The sequence below is a fragment of the Aythya ferina genome (assembly GCF_964211825.1).
Source record: "Aythya ferina genome assembly, chromosome: 1".
Taxonomy (NCBI): domain Eukaryota; kingdom Metazoa; phylum Chordata; class Aves; order Anseriformes; family Anatidae; genus Aythya; species Aythya ferina.
Genome location: NC_140296.1, coordinates 177559390 through 177576738, shown reverse-complemented (window position 1 = coordinate 177576738; position 17349 = coordinate 177559390). Strand labels below are relative to the sequence as shown.

General features: G+C 34.0%; 1 long non-coding RNA gene across 1 annotated transcript in view; it reads left to right on the top strand.

Annotated features, from left to right (window-relative positions):
* LOC311429848 overlaps nucleotides 1-17060 on the top strand; it is a 60942-nt gene extending 43882 nt beyond the window's left edge. The window contains exons 2-3 of the long non-coding RNA XR_014688408.1: nucleotides 15219-15255; nucleotides 15770-17060. This is a non-coding gene — a long non-coding RNA (uncharacterized lncRNA). The remainder of the gene's footprint in view (nucleotides 1-15218; nucleotides 15256-15769) is intronic.
* The last annotated feature ends 289 nt before the right edge of the window (nucleotides 17061-17349 follow it).

Here is a 17349-nt window from a genome sequence, read left to right as displayed (position 1 = left end):
CGAAATTACATTTAACTTAATAAATTCACTCAAAGCTGAACAGCCTGTCTGGTGGAAAGAGATAATTGACTGTACAGAAACATGCTGTTTAATAACTGTTTTTTTAGTCTTTTATAGTTTGACAGAGAGACAGAGACACAGAGAGAGAGAGACTTACTTGTCTTGTAAGTTTCTCAAAAATTTTTGAGATGATAAAGTAGTGAGAAAATGGGTGGTAAGATCTATATACAAAGGAGGAAGTTAAACAGGGAAATAAAACAGTATTCCCCTTGGTTTCTTCATAGAGACCTACATTAGAAAAACTAAGAAGCTTTTAGAATGAGGCTTCAGTATAGTGTGGATGCCATATCACACTGCCATATTCATGTTCAATGAAGACGCTAATGGAGAACAATCACAGAATCACAGAATTGTAGGGGTTGGAAGGGACCTCAAGAGATCATCAGGTCCAAGCCCCCTGCCAAAGCAGGTTCCCTAGAGCAGGTTGCCCAGGTAGGCCTTGAATATCTCCAGAGAAGGACACAACCTCCCTGGGAAGCCTGTTCCAGTGCTCCATCACCCTCCCTGTGAAGTTCTTTGACATGGTGGAGAACTTCCTGTGCTTCATTTTGTGGCCATTGCCCCTTGTCCTGTCCCCACAAACCACTGAAAAGAGGTTGGCCAAATTCCTCTGTCTCCCACACTTAATATATTTGTAAACATTAATAAGAACCCCCCTCTCATTTTTTTTTTTTGTTTTTGTTTTTGTTTTCTCAAGGCTGAACAGACAAAGGTCTCTCTGCCTTTCCTCATAGTCATAGGAAAGATGCTCCAGGACCCATATCATCTTTGTGGGTCTCCACTGGACTCTTTCCAGGAGATCCCTGTCTTTTTTTTCAGAGACAATTGAAGAATCTTTTATATTCAGTATAAGAATGAAAAGAATAACACATTGAATGGTTTTTCTGATCTTGCAAAAGACAAGTGAAAAGTGTTATCTTGAAATCATTATTCTATATTTCACTATGATACAAATGCTGATAAGCAGATTTCTTGTGTTTGTGTATACCACAGACATCTTATGGCAAACTGATTGCTCCTAAATTTGAAAACTCACCTTTAATGAGAAAGAGAAAACATTGCTTGTTCTATCACCTTAATTTTCATAGTGCTGCAAATTCTGATATTACTATGAATATTTCAGAACAGATTATGTTCTTTCATTTACAAACTTATTAATGAAGGACACTGTTCAGCATTAATTGGCAATAAACATAAAAACAGCATACAGCATAATATTGTCTTTTTCTCCTATGCCACTGTTAGATTACTTAAACGATGAACAGAGATACCTTCTTCTGCAAAGATGAAATGATGTAGTATATGGAAATAAATTTGAGACTTATTTCTTAAGATTTAATGACTTCTTATATGCTTATTCTTTTCTATTAGATAATTATTTGAAAATACATCTTCTCATTTCCTTTAGCCATTTAAACACTAGATTTACTTCAAATTACCACAGTACACGATAGTTGTCCTGGGCATTTGTTAAACTCCATTGCATTTTTCTAAAAATAAACCACCATATTCCAATATATAGGTTTACCAAGACTGCCAAAGCATCTTGCTGTAGAACAGCCACACTTACTTCAGTTTTTCTGAAGTGCTGAGGTAAATAACCTCAATTGATATAAAGTGCTTATTTATTTAAATATGTATGTTGAAAATACAGTTTTATGACATGATTTACATTCAAATGAAATTTTCATGACTCATCAGATAGAGGTTAAAGATATAATTTTTATGATTGGTTGTTTTTACTTTTGCTTTTTTCTTGGATGTTTGGTTGATGTTTCAATATGTGACTGTCTCCTATGAGAAAAAGATATTTAAACAGAGAATTTGGTAGTAACAGAGGAGGAAGTTTGTAATCATGTGATAGCAAGATTAACCTTAGTGTTTAGAAAAGAACCTAACAAATTTCCTTCTGCTTGCAAAAATGACTTTGTGGCATAAGGATTGTTCTGTGCTTACCTGCGTGGTAGATTTATTTCAAACCTTTGCATACACTTTTGAAAAAAAAAAAAAAAAGATGTTTTAGTATCTCTGAAAGCAAAGGTTCTACAAACCCTTACTTGATTCTAGCCAGTTACAGTTTCTGAGAAGTTATTAACTAACATTGAATTATTTGTATGGTCTAACTATAGTAATTACATAGGCATACTTTGTGTTCTGAGTTTGTATTTCTACTTCCCTTATTCTTTCCTTTACAATAGAATATTCTGTGAGTTTAGGAACCTGATGGTAGCACAGGTAACATCAGAATATATAAAGCTACTTTAACCTTTGAGCCAAGTTCAAGATTACAAGGAATGCTGTCTTCCAATGGACTAGCTTTCAAATTAAAAAGAGGGCTACCAAGCTAAATGCGCGTGTGTGAATATGTACATATCAGAACATATTTTATGTTCATAACATAAATATGTACATACGAGTATGTACATATCAGAACATGGATATTTTATTATTTAAAAATCAGTAATGAACAATTAACTTTTCTTTTTTTCTTTTTTTTTTTTTTCATTGTGAAATGTTCAACATTCACTAACTTGTGTTCAAAGTAAATGCAACATAAAAATATAAGTTTCTAAGCCTTGTGAAGTAGTCAAATATTTTTCTGGTACTTTGATTGCCTTAATGAACTGGAAGTTACTGAGGTTTATTTTAATCGTTTGTGACCTGAAGCTGCAGTTATTAAGCAGAATAAAATGTGCATAATGCAAGTTTCAAGAGATTGAGGCTGTCTGAAATGGAAAGGAAATTTTGTTACATAAAATTTTGGCTCAGTGGTACTTAAAATATATTTATCTCTGCACACAGATATTAAATGACCCATGAATGGAGTTTGAGTTTCATACTAGAGGTGGGAGGAGGATTTTGCTGTACCAGTCATGAACTCCACACTATCTTTTGTTGCATGAGAAGACTGGTCTCAGTTGCTTACACTTTCCTGTATATCCATCAGTAGCTTAGATGACCGGAAGGATAAACTTCCTAGTTAAAATGCCTTATGACTCAAGACTCCTTTAAAGAAAATAAACATTGAAAATACCTTTGTATGGAGGTTCTCCCACATTTCTGACAAAAGTATTTATCAGGTCACCAGAATGGTTAGGGTAAATTGGAGAGCAGTCTCTACTTTCCAGGATGGCATCAGGCTTCAGTTTTCCCAAGGTACTGACAGGTAGGATCATGTAAAAGCAGCTCTAAGGGACAGAGCTGTATCCTGAGGCTGCTTAGCTGTATCCAGAGATGCACACTTGAGGAGCTAAAGCTCCTGAGTTATCTATCATCAGACCTATTTTGTTTACTTATCTTCAGACAGAATACAAAGGAAGAAAGATTAAAACCAAACCAAACCAAACCAAACAAAACAAACTTTTATACCTTTTATCAGGTATGCAGATGATACTAAACAATGGATGCATTAGGATGCTTGAGGACAGGGTTGAGATTCAGAGGAGCAAGGACAGGTTGGACCAATTTTTCTATAGGAATTCAACAAGTACAAGAAAATCAGATTAGATTCCACATAAGGTGAATAGATCACTGTGGAATAATTGTCCAAGGTGAATTGGAAATTAAACTAATATTCACATTTAAAAGAAAAGGTACAGCACTGAAGAAGCCTCCAGGGTGGAAGTGTAGCTACATTACACAGAAGTTCCCTAGGCCTCCAACCTTAAATGTTAATCACACTGGGGGAACTTGGAGTGCAGATGCTAAGAGGAACAGTACAGAGTGTGGAGTGGAGTAGTGACACTGAGGCTAGATTCTGTGATAAGATGGGAACTAGATTGTTCTTGTGCACTCTGAAACTGATAAATTGCACATTTGCTACCCCGATTTTTGCCTTATTTATGTCTTATAGCATATTTATGCCTGCCTGTCATATTTTTGACAAAATTACTTTGGTGAACTTTGGTCATTATAGTGTCATTATAATACCAAAACCTACCTCTGTTCCTAAAGCTACTCAACTCCAAGCTGTGACCACCCCTCACTGAGCATACACTCTGAATTTCTCTGAGCCTATTCCTTTAAACCAAAGTGAGAAAATTATGCACCAATCGTGACCAAGATATGCATGACTAGAGTCACTCAAGCTCCACCTAAAAGATAGAAAATAATGTAAATTGGCTTAAGAGGTACCATCATGAAGGATACCTTCTGACTTCTGGGATCAGTTGACAGGCTGAGCCTCTCTTCCCCTGCACTGGGATAACTTTGGGTAAGATTTGAACACTTGTTTATGCCAGATCCCTTCCCGGGATACTTAGAAACCTCTATACAGTCATTTTATACCATTTAATGCATTTAGAGCCAGGCTGAGTTACTTATACTTTTGGTATTTGTATGTGCTTTGTAGGTAGTGAATTTATCACTGGCAATCCAAAGAACCTGTGTACCTGTTGCTTTAATAAATTGCACTATTCATTAAATCTAGACATGGTATTTCTCACTGAACGTGACCAAACCCTTTAAGTGTGGCCATGGTAGTTCATGGAACGTGATTAGACTGAAGGTGTATTACATTATTTGTGAATCCGTTATCATGATAGTTCAGTACACTAAACACGATTGGACTTACAACAACTAATTGGGCATCACTCCCAATTACTTTAACCTTTAATGTAACAATCACCTACTCATCTATGTCCACATTTCTTTTTAAAGGGATTCTGTACTGTTTCTGTCTTTGCTATCTTGGTTAATGTTTTGTAAAAAGGAATTAAGGTTTCAAAGATACAGGATTGAATTCCAAATAAATGTGTTCATTAAACAGAGAGTGCTTGGCCATTACTGGCATCAAGTTAAAAGCAGTCAACATAATTTTAAAACTGTTAATTTTTTTAGGTACTATAGTCCATATGCTGTCCTATCTTGATTATTCCAATTTAGAAGGCATTACTGTTGAGTTTCTCTTTGCTGAGTTTATGAAATTTTCTTTCTTGAGACTAAAAAAAAAAAAAAATAAATCATTAATTTTTATTAATGATTATTAATAAATAATCATTAATAAAAAGGGGAAAGGAGGGAGGTGAGAAGAATCAGATGCTTTTCTTCTGCTTTTACAGAATGGTTGTAATGGTTGTATTTCATTCCTTGTTTGTATACATAGATGTGAGGAAAGAGAGAGGTCTTAGACCTAATCTAGACTGGGTTAGAAAATTTGAGGACACCATTAGTTAGTTTATAGTTTGAACAGAAATTACTTTTCAAAGCTTAATCAAGCTTTCAGCCAGGACAGAACCTAAATAATTTATTATTGTTACTATTGTTATCATTATTGTTACTACCATTTTTATTTATTTATTTTTAAAGCCCTTGGATCTGTTTTATTTAAAACTCAGACAAGGCTAACATGCTGGGTACATGGTTTAACCATACACAGTTTAATATGGGCTAAAATATAACATTTTAAAAGTAAAAACAAAGGTAAATTCACCCAGGAACTAACAGACTTCTAAACATCTTCAAACAAAAAATGGCAATGAAAAGCACCACAGCATGATGTAAAAACTGGCACTGAGAATGCAAAATTATTGACAACCTAATAACATATTTTGTTGCATGTATACTTGACCAGAAACTAAGCTATTCTATGTTTCAGTGTCTAATGTGAATGACCTAGACTACCTATGCAATGAAGTTGAGTGTAAACAACACAAAATAATTAACAAAAAATAATTAACAAATGCTAAACTATTTAGGCTAAATCCAACTGGATAAATGTAAGCTTGAAACTTAGCAATGCTCTGGATTCCCATTTTTAACTCTTTTAACTATTTTTGAGTTAATGATTTAAATACTATGGACACAACATTCAAAAATATAGAATTACACAGTCAAGGAAACAGAGAATTCCTTCTATTAAGCAAGTTACTTGAGACCTAATATAGTCTTGAAGATAATGGGCAAAATATTTCTTGTCATTACCACATCAATGTTTAGTTATTGAAACGAAAAAGAGAAATTAATGCAAGCCGAAATGTTCCTAACTATCCATTGACAATTTAGCAGATACAAAAAGGGGACTGTGCACTCTGACTTATATCATTACGGGAGTTGAGTCATATTTCAAAGATAATTATATATTACGGTGTCACCACACAGTCAGAAGCTGCTGAAGTATTAATCAAAACTGTTAACTCCTCAAGTGAAAGGAACTTTCCTATGAATACTGTGAGAAATGTAGCAAAACTTACTGAATACTAAAATGACCATCCTGCTGCTGACATAATATCAGCTACAGTAGTAAAGACCAGTGCAGTTACCCTGAAATTTTAGTCTTCCTTAATCAGAAACTGATAGACACAACATTGACTGACTTTAGCAGCATCTGTAAAAACAACTAAAGATTTTTTACCTTTTCTTGTTCCATACATCTTTCGACAGTTTGAGACATTCTAACCATACTCCACATTTCATCCAGTAACCCAATGTGAATCTCGTATTTGTTATATTTCATGTTTTTGCTTAATCTTATCTGTTATTTTGTGACTACCCCCCTTGGATTTCAGTTTGTAATCTCACAGAATTTCTAGGCTGGAAGAGACCTCAAGGTCATCGAGTCCAACCTCTGACCTAACGCTAACAGTCCCCACTAAACCATATCCCTAAGCTCTACATCTAAACGTCTTTTAAAGACTTCCAGGGATGGTGACTCCACCACTTCCCTGGGCAGCCTGTTCCAATGTCTAACAACCCTTTTGGTAAAGAAGTTCTTCCTAACATCTAACCTAAAACTCCCCTGGCGCAACTTTAGCCCATTCCCCCTCGTCCTGTCACCAGGCACGTGGGAGAACAGGCCAACCCCCACCTCGCTACAGCCTCCCTTGAGGTACCTATAGAGAGCGATAAGGTCACCCCTGAGCCTCCTCTTCTCCAGGCTGAACAAGCCCAGCTCCCTCAGCCGCTCCTCGTAGGACTTGTTCTCCAGGCCCCTCACCAGCTTCGTCGCCCTTCTCTGCACCCACTCAAGCACCTCGATGTCCTTCTTGTAGCGAGGGGCCCAAAACTGAACACAGTACTCGAAGTGTGGCCTCACCAGAGCCGAGTACAGGGGGACGATCACCTCCCTAACCCTGCTGGTCACACTGTTTCTTATGCAAGCCAGGATGCCGTTGGCCTTCTTGGCCACCTGAGCACACTGCTGGTTCATATTCAGCTGACTATCAACCATCACTCCCAGGTCCTTCTCTGCCAGGCAGCTCTCCAACCAATGTATTGCTGTTCATGTTATTTCTAATGACTGAATTTCATAATATCTGTAATAACAGCATATTCATCACTGCATATAACCTGAACCTGAACCAGAATGTACTGTTCAGACATGATACATCCCTTGCTCATTTTTCATGAAGACTATTTATTTTCATGAACTCTCACTTTTTTACAGAATTCTTTTATCTTCACAGCACTGCACGCTGCATTTTTGTGTATTTTGAAGACCGTACATTTTGCATTTGTATTTACATTCACATTCTTTGTTTTGTATATTTTGCAATTTGGTAAGTAAAAATATAACTTCCCCAGGAGACTAATTCTTTTTAAATTAATCACAGAGTGTTCTTTTCTGTCACAGTGCAATTCAAACTGAGACAAACAGCAAGACTACATAACATATTTTTTTTTATACTTCTGTGCAGTTAGCTCTTGCTCTTTGAAGCGTTTTTCCCTGTCTGCAAAATTTATAACACTAATAAAGCATTACACTACATGTGACTGTACAGTGAGCTATGAATCTCATGGAAATTGAGAAATAAAAGCCACAAATATACATTCAAACAAAGACATATCTGAATAATTCTAAATGTGACTCGAAGTGTGAGTAGTTGAGTTAGCAACATTGTGACTCAGTTTATTCTTTAAAATGCCCGCAAGGATGGACTGTTGAAAATTGTTGCCTATAATCTAATCTAATCTAATCTAATCTAATCTAATCCAATCCAATCCAATCCAATCCAATCCAATCCAATCTATAATATTATCTATGTATCTATATCTATCTATCTATATCTATAAATCTCTCTCTATATCTATATATATCTGTAGAATATATATATATATTCTGTAATAATATAATATAATAAAATACTATAAATATAATGGGAGGTAGAAGTTTCTGAAGGGATAGAGATGTGTGTTGGTGGGATAGCAATAACATCCAAAGTGTCATGAGGAGACACTAGTCAACAGTGTATATACAAGTGATCACTTGTTCGCCGACTGTAAGGCAATTTCCATCTTTCTCTGTTATGGTACATTGTGCAGGAAAGAAAGTCTACCTATATACCAAAATCTACTGCAAACTTAATGCAGGTTTTTTTTGTTTTTTTTTTTTGGTTGGTTGTTTTTTTTTTTTGGTTGGTTGTTTTTTTTTTTTTTTTTGTGGTGGTTGTTTTGTGTGCATGTGTGTGTTTTCCAGTTAACTCAAATATCTTCTTCAAATATTCTGCCTTTGATAGCATGAACTTACTGTCTTGTTCTGAGTGTACTAAATAATGTAATGTAATGTAATATAATATAATATAATACAATAACCACTTTTGCTAGCCAGGAAGTGATGGCATTGCCCCACTGTCAGGTCTTAACCCAATGAGATGATGGAAGGTCACAGGCTTAGCAAACATGTCACTGATAAAAGAATATGCTTTCTGAGCTCCAGAAACAAAATTAATTGCAGAGCTAAACCCTGAAATGCAAGCAGGTTCAATAAGTCCCATGTACATAAGTTGTTATTGCCATCAATGTAAACATTGAACATAAATTGAGTTAATATCTTGCCTTTTTTCTTCATAGCAGCTATGCTCTATGCATAGCCATTGTCAAGTGGAAATTAATATTGGAGTTGCTGACATACAACAACCATCTCTGTTATTTATGACTAAACGAAATCTAGCTTTAAAGGGAAAAGTTTGATATTTTGATTGCTTTATTTTCAGGTGAATTTTATTGTCTGTGGCATCCAATGTGAGTTAATTTTGTCTATCATGGAAAATTGATAATACTTCAAATTATTGTTAAAAGTTGGCAACAGTCCCAGAACTTGCAAAAACATATATATATATAATTATTATTTTTTTTTAATCTAGGTTCCCCCATACTCTAGTTTTAATGCAGCCTATTATGAAGGGTATTTCTAATGATCTGTTATTATACTAGTCATATAATAGCATATAATCATAACAGAATACGTACTTATTTTCTAATTGAATACAGGATTTAGTTCTCTGCGGAAATAAAGACGTGACAATAATAAAGGTGATATGTTAAGACTATTTTGCTTACTAAAAGTATTTGTTTTAAAGTGTTGTTTGGTCATTGCTGAGAAGATTGCATTTCCATAATGGTTCAGAGAAATCATGGGAAAATTGCAAACATACTTCATACAGGCAGAATAATCTCATAATGACAACACCTGCTCTGACGTCTCATTATTTTACTGTCCCAGTTTAACCAAGAAACATATATCCAAGATCAAACCAGAGAAAGAAAAGTCTACCAGTGAACAACAAAAGAAATACAGTGTGTTAATACCCAATCAATAAATGCCTGTTTGAACCTTCTGAAAAGTTGCAGATATGTTTCTGTAATAGTGTGTCTACACTGTCAACTTCGCCTGCTGGAGGGTTTAATTCTTTGTACCTGTAGGTTCATCTTCTCCAACCCAGTCACTGTTAGAAGCAGCACTGAGAAAGTGAGCATATGAAGAAATAATAAAGAAAAAAAAATCTTACATATTTTTTCTTATGAAAACTTTATAGAATGTCCAGATATTCAGACATTTCAAATACAAATGTAGACTTTTTTTTTCAAGGTGTAAAAACTTTTCCATATCAAAATATTTTCATAGTAATGAAAATTTTAAATCATTGTGGAAGGGTATTTTTCATTAACACACAAATCCTTGTAAAAATTAAGAACAGCTTTTCATTAATTTTCATAAATTATACTGTTATTTAAATGGTAGTTTAGCAGTCTTTCCAGCTACTGCTCTGAAGTTACGAATAATTCTGGTAAGAGACAGAAGTTCTTTGGTGGTAGCTGTGAGACTCAACACTTATTTTTGCTTCTTTAGCCAAGGGATAATTTCAGCATGTGCACTGATTTCAACTTTTCACTATTGCAAACCACAAAAAAAGAGAAACCTCAGTCCAACAGCAAGATGATGCTATATTTTTTTCAGGGGCTATTATCTTGCTCTAAATAGGCATATTGATTTCAGAGACATTTCAGAGGCAGAGAGCATTTATCCTTGATCAAACCAGTTGCTTAAATTTAATTATTGTCTTCCTCCTAAAAACATCTAACATAGCACAATGTGAAGTTAAATATCCAGTTCTTTGTTGTTGTTGTTGTTGTTGTTGTTGTTAAATGTGTTCAATACTGTTGAGTCTTTCTTCCCGTATTTGATCTATAAACAAATGAATAGAAAATGAACTTAATAAATCACAAGTGACAGGTTCAAGAGAACCCTGCTGTTCTTTTTAACTGAATGCTAAATGAATACAGTTAAACATATAAAAAGAATTTGGTAATGAGAGTGTATTATTGCTCTGAACTCTTTGTAACCTTTGTGATTCTTTAGTAAATTTTAATGAAAATCCAGTGCTGGCTTTGTCACATTGAAGTCAGGACAATCAATTAAACTGCAGTCATTTACCGTTATCTTCTTGGTGTTTACCTGTTTGGTACGTGTTCCATTGTTTCTTAACTCCAGAGAAGCTAAATTGTCTCAGGAACGCTTAGGTACCTCTCTTGAGAACAAGCATCTTATTCTGTTGCAAACATACAGAGTAAGATTCAGTCCTAGACTAAATCACCTGCAGTTGGGTTGCCCTACAGGGCCATATCACTTTGCAATAAATGGAGTTGTAGACTCAATTCAGTTGTGTCCACGTATGTTTGCCCAGGCCTTTCCATAAAAGCCTGGTCCTGACATAGATCCTGTCTTCTGGCTGTCCTGTGGAAATATTTCAGATACATTAGGGCATTTAATATGTCTTTAGATGGCAATGATTAGGCAAATTAAATTCCTACGTCTCTATCTGTTGTAAAGAGAGGTTGACACGTATAAAAATCCTTACATAAACAACTCAATTTCATGTCACCCGTAGGATTTTATTTCTCTTTCTTGAGGTTAAAGTTGTTTTGTCCTGGATTTCATTTAGGTTAGGACTTTTTATTAAAGCCCAGGATATGTTTTATCACAAGATTTATCAACTGATAATATAAAACCACACAACATTTTGGGGCCAAAACTGTAATTCAAAATAATTTATCTGGAAGTGATTTTTTCTTCATACTTAAAAATCCAATACCCAGGGTGGCTCTCCTATTAAATTAAATCTGGGCTATCTTCAAGCTCAAAAGAAATTTTCTCTTTCCAATGGCCATCTATATATCTCATGCTATCCATTAAATGACTAAATGGAATATGGAGTCATAATTTTCTGACCTTCCAGCCTAAGAAAAGGTCAGCAGAATGACTACACAAGGCCATCAGTTGATTTAAAAAATAAAAATAAATAAATAAAAAGATCTTTCTCTTAAATATAATATCTCAATGCTGCTTTCCTATGGAAAGTAGTTAATATGCCCAAATTTGTCTTGCTTTTATCATGTTAAAAATACTGTAAAAAAAGAATTGCATCTTTTTGTTTGTTTGTTTGTTTTGTTTTGTTTTGTTTTGTTTGGACAATATTTAATCTTATTTGTTGGTATTGATCTTCTGTTCTCTTGAGCATGTGCAAGTAGGATAGGAGAGCAAGTGATCTCTTGATTGTAAAAATGACTTTACAAACAACATGTTCATCAGATAGTTGTATTTCCACCTCTACAGAATATTCTTCTGACAATAGCACACTAAATACAATTTATGATGATTAATCATCATTAAATCTTCCCTAAGGCATAACTACTCTCATTGAACTTTTTTACATCAACATATTATTCTTCTCAGATCTGATTCCTTCCAAATATTAACTCACTAGACTACTGACTAGTTCCAAGAAGGGCTCTTTAGCTATTTTTGAAAAGTATTTCAGCATTGGCAAGAATCTATACAGCTTGCATTCACATATTTCAAATCCATACTTGTAGAATTTGAAAAACTTGTAAACAAAGATGCAGAATCATATTATTCTAAAGGACAGATATTCAGACATGTCCATGTACATAGACTGGATATGCTATTCTAGGTCCTTCCAGCTCCTGGTATTTTCTCTCATCTGTCATAGGTGTCATATGAATACAATATCTTCTGCCACAGAAGCAGATGGGGTTTCTATGCAGAATGAGTTTGGTTTAAAAATTAATATGCAATAACTGACTAAAATGAGACAAAAATGACTACAGGGGAATATATCAAGGACAAAGAGGCAAGGTATCCTGCCTATACCATCATCAGGACAAGAACATGAAGGGAAAGGGAAGTAGGAATCAAGGAATTCATTAATGGTTATCATTTGAAATACAGTTCAGGAGAGTGTATCTATCATTTCTGTTTTGACTTAATGTACTAGCTGCCTCATACTTCTCTATCTCTTTTTATGAATAAAATTCCATGCTAAACAAGTCTCATGTAAACATTTCTTTTCCAAATATTAATTCACAAAAAACATTTTAACAGGTTATTGCAGTTTTAGAAATAAGCAATGTTGTATGTAATCAGAAAGATACTTTTTTTTCTGTATACATTTACTGATATTGCCAGAAAAGCTTCTGAAGTGTAATTTGCCTGTAATTCAGGAAATAAAATACCTTACAAACTGAACAAGAAACTTTTTGAATAAAAGAAATAATGAAGCATGCCTTCATTTGGTTGTGAATTTCATATTGCAATGTTACATTTTCCTGTGTCAAGTTTCCTATATTCTCCTATAACACTGTTTTAATCTTTCTTCTGTACTCTTTTTTTGGATTGCCAATTGTTCTCATACTAATTTAACCAGTTACTATGCAGTGATGGCTGCCTGGCTGACCTCTGTGTAAATTTATAAAACACTTCACCTCTCAGACACCGGTATGTCAGACCAAAAAGCATGGTCCTGTACATATTTTCCATGGAAATGTAATAATTTTTAGCTGCACTCCTCTGACAAATCTGATTGTAAATGTTCAACAGTATTCCAAAATCAGAAAGGGGGTAAAATATGTGATCAAACGGAAATGCATCTGTACATTCAGATACATAACATTATGGCTCTATAAGTTTTATTTGCTTGGACTTAAAAATTAAAATTTACAAACGTCATATTTTAAAATAAAAATAGATGTGAAATAAAAAGTAGATAAACCTTAAAAAGATATATTCTGAATTGTAAAGGAGCATATCTATAAAAAAGCTTATTTTCTTCCACTTCCCTACAGGCTACATTTAGATGCACAGCATCCAGTTCTTTTAATGGACAGACTTAATGCTTGTGTACATATAAAATCTTAGTTTACCAACAAAATTTGACATTGGGTCCAATGATATGATTATAATATAATCTCTTGGTCCTGTATAAAACCAATGCAAAATGATATCAAATCAGAATCTTAGTATTGGCGAGGAACTTTGCCCTTATTTTGCACAATTCCATACTTACAATTAGAGACACATTGTTACCTTGACTCATCTTTGCTGAAAAATCTGTACATATATATAAATATCTTAAAACAATGTTTCATATCAACCTGTTAAATTTTTGAAAGCAGAAGTAGAAATTCTTAATTCATTTTGAAACAGCTTTTCTTTATAATTATTTTTGAAAGACTTAGAGATGTATTGGGCAGATTTTAATTTCCAAGGATTTTTTGAATGTACAGTGTAGTAAAATGAATGTTTTAAAGGGGACAATCATGCCCATATTTCATAAAACACTATCTTTTTTTTTAGCATACAGAATGTCAACATGAAAAAAACATGAAGTTAAAAGTATTCTTTCTCACTCCTTTGTATATGACTGTCTGTATTTTCAGGAAAAAATGCTGGTTTTCTTCATGATCCTGAGCTGTTTTAAAAACATTCCATTTATAAAAAATTATTTCAGTATACAGTTGGTGCTAGCACAATGTTTATTTTCATTTGAAGCAGAAATTTATTATTTTTTAATTATTTTTAATCAGCAAATTACATGTTGTCACTCTGATCTTTCTAAAGAACCTAGAACCAGTGACAGTGATTACTACACAGTTTTAAGACTTGGACATAATTGCTTTTCATGGTTAAGAGAAAATAAATGAACTAAAAATGCAGCACAAAAAGAAGAATGACATACAGTCATTAACACCTTCCTGCCCTTGTGAAGAAAAACAAGAGGATGTCAGCTATATGCTTCCTGAATCTTGTTTCTAGGCAAAGCATAAAGGATTTTGCCTAGTGCTATATTTAAGAAGCTTTTCAGGGTAATCTTTTACTGACAAACAAGTTGTTGAATTTCATAGATTTAATATGTACAAATATGCTAATCATAGTATATTTATGTATATGTGAAGAAAAAAAACAATTTAGCTATATATTAGATTCCTGAAATTGTTAGGCATGTCCTATCTCATTCCTGGAATATAATTCCTTGGAATTCAGGTGATTCTGAAAATATTAATTAACTGAGAAATTATAGTAGATTTTCTTATGAAATTCCTTCTCTAACAATCAATCATTCTGTGTTACTAGGTAATTACTAGGCAGTTACTAACACTGTGTTACTAGGCAGAAACAATATCACAACAGTCATGTGACTTACCACACCATATAAAAAATGAGTAATAAATGACTGAAGCAAATGGTTGGCAAAAACTCACATTCTGAAAGGCAGAAACTGAATATATTCTGTTAGAGTAAACTTCTGAATTTAGATCCGAGCACTGTAAGAAAGCAATATGACTGAGAGCAATATTATGCAAATAGAAGTAATGCTAATTAACTATCTTTTGGAAGAATTCCAAAATCAAAATTGTAATTCTTTAAGCATACAATAGGTGAAAACTTTGCTGTTGCACAGAGAAGACAACTTTATTTTCTGTCCAACTGCTAATACTGGATTCATTTTGAATCAATAAATATTAACAGCAGGATAATCTTCAGTTGCTGAAAAAGGCTACTTATTTTCAGATGAATAATCATTAGTTTCAAGTAGTATATATCTGAAAATTTACTTTTCTTACCATCATCTTCTCTGTTGCAGAAACTCAACAAAGTGATGTCTGTCATAACTAAATAAGGTAAGTAATTCTTAAATAATTATTCAAACAACTGAATAGCTGAAATACACAGTCACCACAGCAGTAAAACCAAGAACAATTTTATTGTAATCTCCAAATCTGTGAAATCTGACATTTTTCAATTTGAGAAAAGCACTCATAAGGAGAAATTACAATAAAGACTTTGGTAATTGTGGTTGGGAGAAATGGAAAACAATTTCTGGTAAAGGAAATATGTTTGCTTGTGAAATATGTCAGCCTTTAAGAAGAAAAAGAAATTTGATGATTTTTAGCCTTTTATACAGCTTTCCATCACTCTCATATTTCACAAATTAAATCAACATCAAAGTCCCTAGTAAACTGCACAGGGTTTCTGATATTTTTGGTTTTGGGAGGGAAAAAATATCTGTCATAGATTTCTGTGAATATTGTCATTTAGAAACATGAAAATATGTTTGTGCTCTTCTTCCTCCTGCCATCGCTTTTACTGTGTCATAACATTCAACAATAACTCTTGACCTTTTGCAAATTTCAGCCAAACTCAGTGGAATGATAGAGGACAGCAGTACTGACTGAAAGGTCACAGGCAGATTTCATACGCTCTTTGGCATGACAGAATCCATATGAAGGATAAATTCTTCAGCAGTGGGAAAAGTTCCCATCTTCTCAGATCCCAGTCTGTGCCAGTGAATCATAAGACACAGACACAGTGGAAATCAAAAGATGAGTTTTACTGTATTTTTAAGTTTTATCATGTGCTGTTGTGTTTAAAGTTTCCTTTCTTTCTTTGAATTAGTGGGGCACTTTCATCATCTATAATGGTCATCTTTGACGCTTGTTACCTTGTCTCTGCTTTATAGCCCAAACTTAAAACAAACAAAATAATAATAATAATAATAATAATAATAATAATAATAATAATGCTTAGATTTTCCCACAGAAAGATGTGCTTAGTTTCTGTCCAGGAAGAAAAGGCGAAGCTTCCAAATATGCTTGACTGCAACAGGTCTTTCAGAGACTGATGATAGTCTGCATAGTTAGAAAGTAAGTTTTGAAGCTTATTTTACCAGTCTGACAACTGGACAGCTTTAGGACTTTACAGTGTAGTACCAATAGTACCAATTCATCAGGTAATAATTAGAAACTTAACAGGATTCAGATAAGTACATGGTATTTCATACTGTTTGGAGAGTGAAACTCTCCAAAATAAAGAAGAACATATATCTAAATCCTTTCAGGATTCAGTAGGGATGGGAGGTCAAGGAAGTGGAGCAATTATCTTTGTCACACTGAGGTCTGTATGAGCAACTGGAGATAGTAGAGTTGGTCCATCTTCTCCAACAATACCATATCAGAATATAAGAAATACCTGCTAGTAAAGATTGCAGAGAAGTCCAGTAGTCTCAGGACTATTGTTTTTGCCATTATTAATTTCTGTGTATTACTTTTTATTGAGAGAACATGTAGATATCTATGCTGAGTCTAATGACGTGCCCCCATATTCGATTTATGCAACAAAACCTTATGTCCCGTACAAAAAAACTGTAGCATAATGAAAATAAAACAGAACAGGTAAATTAATCTGTTTTATGCATATAGGAAATGGATGAATGCTCAAATTACATAAATATTGCTAATCTGCATTTCTCTCAGTTACATCCCTGCTTTTTTTGTGAATATTCACCCAAATCTGGAGTGAAAAAAGTCTATAAACAAAGGTAGATACCCTCACATTGGTCCTTCTGAATTAAATAGCAAATAAAATAAATCAAAACAGCACTAAGATTTGTGGTATAGATGAAACTTAAGGAAATTTCCAGTTATTGTGCTAGACTGAATGCTATCTGTCTGTTCCTTCCACTAGAAAATACTCTGCTCATAACTGCAGTGGGTTAGCCTTGGTGCCCACCAGGTGCCCACCAAGCTGCTCTCTTCACTCTCTCTACTCAGCAGGACAGGGTGAGAAAATTAGATTAAAAAAATAAACTTATGAATTGAGATAAAATGAAAAAATAAAGTTTTGTCTCTACTTCCCGTCAGCAGGCAAAATCCAGCTCCTTCCTTGGAAACAGGGTCTCAGAATATGTAGCAGTTGCTTCAGAAGAAAAAACAACC